This window comes from Gossypium hirsutum, chromosome D06 (genome assembly GCF_007990345.1).
Source record: "Gossypium hirsutum isolate 1008001.06 chromosome D06, Gossypium_hirsutum_v2.1, whole genome shotgun sequence".
NCBI lineage: Eukaryota > Viridiplantae > Streptophyta > Magnoliopsida > Malvales > Malvaceae > Gossypium > Gossypium hirsutum.
Genome location: NC_053442.1, coordinates 25175606 through 25185768, shown reverse-complemented (window position 1 = coordinate 25185768; position 10163 = coordinate 25175606). Strand labels below are relative to the sequence as shown.

The window sequence follows — 10163 nt, the reverse complement described above, 5'->3', positions numbered from 1 at the left end:
AAATTCATAGAAAAGTGCTAAATTTTATGAAATTCATGAGCTGCTATTGTTATATATAGAAAACATCTAGGCTTGAAATAATGATTAAATTGTATGAATTTCATTTTCCAAGCCTAGAGACAAAATCGAAATTAATTAAAAGTATAGGGGCAAAATAGTAATTTTGCCAAAGATGTGTATTGAACAGAATTGAATGTGAATTGTATTAAATTGAGCTAAATTCATTTGTATAGATCCGGATAGACCTAGTACGGAGTTGGACCGAGGAAAAGAAAAAGTATTGGATTAGTAGCTTACAAATCTACGAACACTTGACGAGGTAAGTTCATGTAACTAAATTGTATGTTTATATGTTTAAAATTTAATGTTATGTTTGTGAAAAATATAATTGCAATATACAAGTTTTTATAACATATCCAAAGATATCTGATAAGTACTAAGTCTCGTTTAAACATAAGAAATTCGATAGATACAAATGACATTGTCATTAAGGGTTCCCGATTGGTTGTGGTCCTACATGTGTTGCGGACACACCACATCTCTTATGAGTGTCCTGATAATAGGCACTCACGAGCTTCTCGTTATTTAGCTCTTATGAGCATCCTGTATTATGGCTCTATTGAGCTTCCCGATAATTGGCTTTTACAAGCTTCCTGATTAATGGCTCTCCGGAGGTTCTCGATATATGCTCGTAGAACCTTCCTGAATTTGGCTCTCTTAAGCTTCCCATTTATGGCTCGTATGAGCTTCCTAATAATTGGCTCGCAAGAGCTTCCCGTCATACAGCTCACATGAGCTTCCCATTACATAGCTCAGAAGAGCTTCCCGATTATATGTTCATATGGGCATAATTGTATATGAATTGACGGATTACAGATTTGTACACTTTGTGTGTACTACCCGTGTATCCAATGATATTTTAAATGTTTCAATGGGAAAAGTTCTTATATGAGATAATATGAATTCGAGATGAATACTTGAAATACATGGATATGATTTATACATGTTATATGGATACCTGATGTGGAAAGTATATGTATATGGAAATGTGATTATTGATGAGCTCATACATATTTCTTGATATTCATATGAAATACATGACTAACATGGGTGATGAAGATATGTGTTAGAGCTTTTGGCCAAATTGGTTTGAATGTGCCTTGCATGTTTATCTTTAATATAAATGAATGGTAAGTTAATTACCATGTTATACGAACTTACTAAGCATTAAATGCTTAATCTGTTTTATATCCCCTGTTTTATAGTAACTCGAAAGCTGGTTAAGGTTGGAAGCTGGTCGGAGCTACATCACACTATCCATCGACATGTTTTAGTATATATAGTAGATTAATTTTGGTTATAATGGCATGTATAGGTTAACTTGGCCAAATGTTGGCATGTAAATGTTTTGTCATGATTAGTCATTTGAATGGCTTGTGTTTGATACATTTTGATATATATATAGCCTTAACATGTTGATGTGTGTTTGATATGGTTGAATGATAGAAATCATTTAGGCATATTGATGATTGAATTGAGATAGTATATTTGGTACAAATTGCAAAACAGAATGCTCAAACTATTCACACGACCTAGCACACGGGCATATGGCTTGGCCGTGTGACCCAAGTCAAAGAGCTCATAAGTTTGGACATGGGCTGGGACAAGCCCGTGTGTCCCTATTTTGAATGTCCACACGACCTGAGACACGGATGTGTCTCTTGACCGTGGGAGATACACGGCCTGACCACACGGGCGTTGTCCCCTACACCTTAAAAAAATTTATGTTTCCCGCAAAATTTTTTAAGTACCAGATTTAGTCCCGACTTGTTTCTAATGTATATTTTGGGCCTCGAAGGCTCATATACGGGACATTATGATTGATTTCTTATATGAATGCTATATGATGTGAAATATCTGTTTATTTGATCTGTAAATGCTGGTAATGCTTTGTAACCCTGTTTCAACAACAGATACGAGTCAGGGGTGTTATAGTAAAACTCCCTAGATCTTTCAATTTATTGGGTAGTTTATTTTGTAGTATGGCTGAGCAAATTGCATTTAGCTCCTCATGCAACAAATCATCTAACTTTCGTTTGTTTGCCAAAAGCTCCTTTAAAAATTTAACAGAATTGGGCATTTGCAAAAGAGCTTCATAAACGGTAAGTTAATATGTAATTTTTTAAAAAGTTTAAGAAATTTACCAAATTGTTTGTTTGTGTGGTCTTTCTTCGTCGCGTTAGGATATGGCATTCGAGGTTTATATTCTTTACTAATCGGTTTTTTCTCATTCTAGCTTACCTCAACCTTATTGTTACTTACCACACTTTCTTGCCTCGGTTCTAATTCAGATTCAACTAACCCTTCTTTATCTCGAACAGTAATTGCATGAAGCTGCTCTCTTGGGTTAGTTTTGGTATTGTTAGGCAAGCTACCTTGTGGTCTTTCTGAGATTAGCTTAGCAAGCTGACCTATTTGGTTCTCGAGCCCTTGAATTGACGTTTGTTAATTTTTAAGTGCTACTTCAGTGTTTTGAAAGCAACTTTCTGACACTGAGATAAATTTCATCAACATCTCCTCAAGGTTCGGCTTCTTCTCTTGTTGGTAAAGTTTTTGGAATCTTGGAGGGGATTGTGCTCTTTGATTTCCTTGACCACCCCAATAGAAATTAGGGTGGTTCCTCCAACCTACATTATAGTAATTACTATAAGGGTTATATTGAGGCCTAAAATTATTACCCATAGAATTGACTTCTTCATTCTCTGTGCTAGGACCGTAGGGTAAACATTCTGGATTGTTCATTTCTCCTTCATTTGTATCGCATTGCATCACCGGATGTACCTACGTAAAACATATAAACCATCAATTTTCTTATTTAATTGTTCTACCTAATTTGATAACATGGTGACTACCTCAAAATTAAAAACACCGGATGCTTTCATCGGCTTCGTCCTCATGACTTGCCACTGATAATTATTCAGTCTCATCTCTTCTATAAACTCATAAGCCACTCATGTGTTTTATTGTTCAGAGTACCACCAGCTACTGTATCAATCAACTGCCTAGTTGAGGGATTCAAACCATTGTAGAAGGTTTGAACCTGTAGCCATAGAGGTAACCCATGGTGAGGGCACTGTCTCAATAAGTCCTTATACCTCTCCCACGCATCATATAAGATTTCTATGTCGATCTGAACGAAGGAAGAGATATCATTCCTCAACTTGGCTATCTTAGTCGGTGGAAAGTACTTCTGTAGGAATTTCTAGGTCATTTGATCCCATGTAGTGATAAGACCTTGTGGCAAAGAATTCAACAACTGTTTAGCTTTGTTCTTCAACAAAAAAGGGAATAACCGTAGGCGAATGGCGTCGTCAGAAACTCCATTTATCTTGAAAGTATCACAGACTTCCAGAAAATTAGTCAAATGAGTATTTGGATCTTCGTCTTGCAAACCATCGAACTGAACAAATTGTTGTACCATTTGAATAGTGTTCGACTTCAATTCAAAATTATTCACAGTAATAATGGGTCGCGCAATACTAGATTCAACTCCAGTTAGAGTCGGCTTGGCATAATAGTACATAGTACGAGGAACAGGATATGAATTTGCAGCAACTGCAGGAGGTAGCTGATTATTCTGATTATCACCTATCTCCTTAATAATAATAATAATAATGTCCTCTTACTCGTCTACTATACCCTGTCGACTCTGCCTTGCTTCTCTATGATTTCTACGAGTTGTACTTTCAATTTCGCTGTCAAATAGTAATGGTCCCGACAGGTTTCTTCTAGTCATAAACTAAAGGAACCTGCAAGAAGCAAATAAAAGAAAAGAAAAATTAGAATGAAAAAATTAAACTAAAAATAAAAAATATAATAAAAATAAGAAATGGCTAAATTAATAAAAATCGAGTGTTCCAAATATTTTAGTCCCCGGTAACAGGGCCAAAAACTTGATGGTCACTAAACTAACTATAATTACGACAAAGGCAAGCGCACCTATCGAACAATAGTATAGCTATGGTGAGTACGGAATATCTTATCCACGAGGATTAAAAGTACTAGTAATTACTGTTTTTCTATTATTAAGCCGATAAATTGGAGTGATTGTTTCTAATCTAAATGTACTAATCTAATTTAACTAAGAACGCAACAGAAAAGGAAATATGAAAATAATCAAAAATAACCAATGAGAAAGACAATACCCAGGAAAGAATCCACCTAGACTTCACCTATTATTATGAATCTGAATTAAACGATTTATTCACTTGTGTCTTGATCCGTAAAAATCCCTAAATTATGTTAATATATCTTTCGAAAGTAAGAACAACTAACTCTAGATTGATTAATTGAAATCTCTTTCTAATTAAAACCCCTATTGTCGCATTAACTCGATCTATGGATTCCCCTATTAGATTTGACTCTAATTCAATATATTTATGTCGTTCTATTTCTAGGATTGCATGCAACTCCACTCAAATATGCTAGATCTACTCTTAAACAGGGACTTTTGCTCCACTGAAATAAGCACATTAAAGTTGAATTAATATCTCAAAAATATTAAAACAAGAAATAAACATACATAATTAAGAACAAGAATCAAATATTTATCGCGTAAATTAGAAATTAAATAATAAGATTCATCATAGGTTTCATCTTCCCTAAGTATCTAGGGAATTTAGTTCATAATTCTGAATAGAAACATCTCCAAGTTAAGATAACCATAAGACATAAAGAAATTCAATAAAACTTCTAAAGAAGTTAAAAGGAGATCTTCAATCTTGAAGGAGATCCGCTTCTGAGTTGGCTCTTATGGTGTTATTCGAGTGTTTTCTTTGACCTCCTCAAAGTGCCCCCTTAGGTCTTCTTCTAATTGGTATTTATAGACTTTAGAATGCTCAGAAAGCCTAAAAATTGGGTTTTTCCGCGTATTTGGGAAGTAGGATGCGATATCGACACGGGCTGGCACATGGGCGAGTGGCCAGCGCATGTGGAAATGCCCAGGCTATGTGGATCCTGGAAACAGCTTTATTTGTCCAATTTTAGCTCGTTTTTCGCTTATTTCACTCCCAAATGCTCTCCTAAGTATAGAAACATGAATTTAAAAGATTAGGAGCATCAAATTCACTAATTTACATAATTAATCATCCAAAAATGTATTAAGAATGGGATTAAAATATGTTACTTTTACAACTTATCATAAAATTTAACATTTAAAAGCTTACTCTTTAAATATTCAACTTTTAAAAAATAATAATTTTTAAAATATAAAAATATAAAACAAATAAAATTAAAAATATATACAAAAAAATAAAAAAAATTAGTCTATTTTTTTAGAAATTTCCAAAAAAATAAAAAAGAAACAAAAATAATGAAAAATTGACCGCGCATCGACCGAAGTTAACCGGGCTTGACCAACATTAACCGCCACTAACAAGGAGTTGGCCAACGTCAACCAATCAATTTTTATTTCTTTAATGTTTAAAATATTTTTAAATTTTTTAATTTTACAATTTCTTGTAATTTAATAAAAAATTAACCAAATTTATTTTTTTTTACTCTTTTAAACATTTTTTAATTTTTAATTTTTTTTAAATTTTGAAATTTTAACTAAATTTATTATTTTTATTTTCATTTTATATATATTATTTCAATTTATATATATTCTTTTTGAAGTTCTATAATTTATATATTTCTTATAAACATGTCCATGGGCCGGACCACCAGGCCCGAAGACCCGCCCGAAAAGTGGGAGGGTTCGGGTAAAAATATAGGCCTGAAAATAGGCTTGGGCAAAAAAATAAGGCCTGTTTAGAAAATGGGTCGAGCCTCGGGTAAGGCTTTTCTGGCTCGTGTCGAATATGAAAAAAATACTATTTTCTTGTTGTTTTTTCACTATTTTGCTACCATTTCACAATTATGTTGCTACTATTTTGTTGCTATTATTTGGATATTGTATAACTCTTATTGTATTGTTAATTTTGTTACTATTTTAGAGACATTTTCTTGTTAAGTTGCACTTATCTTAGTGTTATTTAAGTATACATTTTTTAATTTATTTTCAATTTGTTGGGAGACATTTATTTTAATGTTTTTAGTTTTTTTATGTATTATATTGTTTTTAAAAATAATATAAAAAATTATACAGCTCGGCCTGGCCCGAGTTTTAGCATTTACATCTAGACCGAGCCTGGGCAAAATTTTAGGCCCATTTTTTTAGTCAGGCCTAGCAAACGGGCCTAAATTTTTTGTTGGGCCCGGCGCAGCCCATGAACACCTCTAATTTTTTATATTTTTAATAATTTTTAATTTTTTTTCAAAATTTTAAAGTTTTTAAAAGAAATTAAAAATGGTTAAAGATGGATCCACGTACTGTCCTCTTATTCCTCCACGTGTCAGCCTTATGCTAGTCCACATCCAACAAATTCTTAACAAAAATAAATAAATGGTGTTAGTATAGGGACTAATTTATATAATAGATGCTAACTTTAGAAACTAATATGATTTTAGAAAAATTAGGGGACAATGTGAGAAAACTTGTCAATATATATATATATTAAACCTAAATAAAAATATTATAACTAATCAAAGGAGACCCTTTTTTTTATGTCAATTATCTCTATTCTATTCAATGAGTGAACGGTAGCGGAGAGAGAAAATATATATTATCAAAAGAAAAATTACTATGCTAAGATAAATTATTAAAGAAGGTGCTTCAATGTTTTAAATAAATTAATTACAATTTCATATTTAAATTTATTAATTTTAAAGTAGATCACTATGATGTGAACTTTTTTTAAAACATTTTTTAATTTGAGTTTAAATAAAATAATAAAATTATTTATTTAGATAGCATAATTTGATTAATTTTAAATATTTAAAAGGTATTTATGTCATTCATTTTTAGTACTTACTAAAATAAAATTTACACTTATATAGATATCATATAAACTCGAGTTTTGAATACTCTAAATGAAGACATTCATTTATTTGATTGACAAAGAAATAATCAACCACAATACCAAAATAAATTATTATATAGACTCTTCTTACCACATAAAATATGATAATTAATCATCTTTTTCCACATAAGTTATTTTTTACACATCAACTTTCTCATTCTCACCCAAATCAGTTTGATTTCTTTCTATTTTTTATCCTCTCTTTCCTCCACAGATCCATCTATGTAAGCTATTTTTTATTACCAAAACAAATTGTCCAAGTATTGAAAAATTCTAAGTTAGAGAGATTTACGAATTTCTAATTATTGCAAGTTTATTTCGGTGTAAAATAAAGAAGATAGCTACAAAAATCGGTTATAGATGCTAATTCAGATTAATTAATTTGTGAATTTTAATTTTATCTATATCTATAATATATATAAGAATAAGTTTAGAAAAACTTTTGAATAGATAAGAATACTCTTTTTATTTTACATCATATTACTAGATTGACATTTAAAAATAATTATAATTAAATTAAATGGAGTAAACTATACCGCAGGTTACTTTAAAATAGGTCGTTCCTATTTTGGTCACTCTAAATATTTTTGGTTAATTTAGCCACTTTAATTAAGATAATTGTTCAAATTGATCATTTCTATAAAAAATTATGTTAATACACTAACGGATTACCAACGTGACACGCTAGCTAATTGAATAACGACCGTGACATTTTTTTAAACATTTGCCTAAAACTTATGGATCTCTCTATAATTATTCCAAAAAAAAAAATTCTCTTCTCTTTGTAAAGGAGAAACCAAAACCCCGCCATTTTTCTCATCAATAGATCTATGGAAACTATCAAGAAGGATATGTCAACAATTTCATCAAAGCTGTACAGGATCTTGTCAAATAGAGTCCAAGTTGCGAAATAAGATCCGATGTAGAATCCGAGTTTGGTGAACTTGTTTCCAGGTATTCTTATTTGGCTATCTTCTCTGATTTAGTTTGGAATGAATTGAATTGCAAGTTATCTCTCAAAAGGATTTGGCCAATGCTTCTTTCACCATGTTAAACGGTAATATAATGATGCTTCTCATTTCTAGCCAAAAATGGACTAGCTTGTAATACTGATACTAATTGGATATGATCTCTTCTACAGCAGGCGAACTCCCGTCCCACTATCTCTATCTACAATGCCATCGTTGCTAATGATATGTGGAGTTGATGGTTCCCTTTTTGGCTCCTTCACTGATTGTTGTTTGGTCATTTGAAGCGAAGCCAAGTAGCATTTATGTTGTTTAGCTATAAAAGTTGCTGAGTGCAGATTGAGATGCATTCGGATTGTAATGGAAGTTGGTTCTAGTCTTTGGTCCACACATAAGCCTTGCAGCTTCATCATAGGCAGGAGCCGCGTCTTCTGCGGGTTTGAATGTTCCCAGCCAAATTCTAGTATTCTTGCACAAACGAAACACTTCAGTTAGTACCCATAAAGAACAAAAAAACCATGCCTGAAAAGCTGTAACATTCACGAAACTCAAGTTCTCTAACAAAAGAGGACGGTGAATTTCAAAAACCTAAGAACCCCCAATTTTAGAAACCGAAGTTAACTATTAACCATCCTGTGAGAAGGAAGTGCCGTTGAGAAAATGGTGGGGTTTTGGTTTCTCCGTTTCTGAGTTATAGAGAGAAGGGAAAAAAATTGTTTTGAATTACTTACAAAAGGTGATAAGCTTTAGTCAAAAGTCAAAAAAAAAAAGTCACATGTGTCGTTATTAATTCGTTAGTAGATTAATCGAATTTTTAACAATAGTTACCAATTTGAACAATTTTCTTAATTAGAGTGACTAATTTAACAAAAAAAATTAGGGTGACCTGACTGCCGCCAGTCGTGTGAACATCTGGACTGGAAATACTGTAGCAATGTCCGGAAATATACAGATCAAATTGTAATATAGTTTGTTTACAACGAAACACTACAGAAAATATTCCGAGGATCGTACCCAAGGAAAGTTGAATTAAACCAAAATTAATTTTCTACACTAATAGGTTAAATAGTAATAATCTAAAATTATATTACGAAAAATCAAAATAAAAGTAATTAATCGAAATAACATAAATTAACTAAAATTAAATGCAACCAATTAATAATCAAAATTAATCCAATAAACTAGATTGAAGATTAACTCACTTCAATGTTCCAAATTAACTTGAAAACTCGGATTTTATCGAGTTAGCTATTAATTAACCAGTTATTACCTCTCGGCCTCTAACTAATTAACTAATCGATCAATACACGTATCTCTCAACCTCACTTTCTTGACCGGGATAAATTATGATTTACTTGGTAAACTTATTTCTCAATCTCGTCTATCCTAAATTACTTCCTAATGTCGTCAATCTTAGGATTTAATCTCACATAATTTAAACCAACCAACTAGGACTCAAACCCTAATTCCTCCATTAATTATTCACACATTCCCTCTTTAATCTCCCCAAAGAAACTAGCCACTCATGAATCTAGGTGCAATTATCTCTAATTTTATATTTAACATGCCAAGCAAAAAATTAAATAAGAAAAAGAAATAAGAGAATAAATTCATTTCGATGTCGATTTGTGCATGAAAGTCGGATTTCCAATTAACAATTGCGAAGATATCTCCAATTGCAATTGAAAATCAAAGAGAAATAACTAAAATTACTTAAATAAAGACTTGAATCAAAATCTATTCTAAGTTAAACAAAAATTGTTTAGGACTGAATTGAAATAAAAGAAAAACTAAAACCTAAACCTAACTAAGTGGCTCAATTGGCTAAGCCTCTAAAGTGAGGCTAAACACACCTATTTACAGAAAAAAATTTTGACCTAATTAGGTTAATTATAGCCTTCAAAACTGATAATTATTTATTGTGCAGGCTAAAATACCCTTGATTAATTAGGTATATTCATCACCCAGTGCCGCGACACTACCTTTCGAGTCTAAATTATTTAGCTTCGAAGTCCGATGTAGCGACACCACAGCTCAGTGTTGCGACGCTGCCATCGTCTTTTGCATTTGTAGCTTGAAATCATTGTTCTACACACTCGAGTAGCTTGTTAGTTCATCCCTATACCCATATTGGCCTATTAGGTCATCATATGGTTAAAATTTGCGTAAAAACGCTTATTTTACGAAAATTAAACATAAACTACTAAAAACCAAAAACGTAATAAAAACATGT

The 10163-nt window shown here is 32.0% G+C and overlaps 1 non-coding gene across 1 annotated transcript; it reads left to right on the top strand.

Annotated features, from left to right (window-relative positions):
- Window positions 1-3116: 3116 nt before the first annotated feature.
- LOC121219018 (small nucleolar RNA R71) lies at window positions 3117-3223 on the top strand. Its single transcript, XR_005915501.1, has one exon. It is a non-coding gene; the product is annotated as a small nucleolar RNA R71 (small nucleolar RNA).
- The last annotated feature ends 6940 nt before the right edge of the window (window positions 3224-10163 follow it).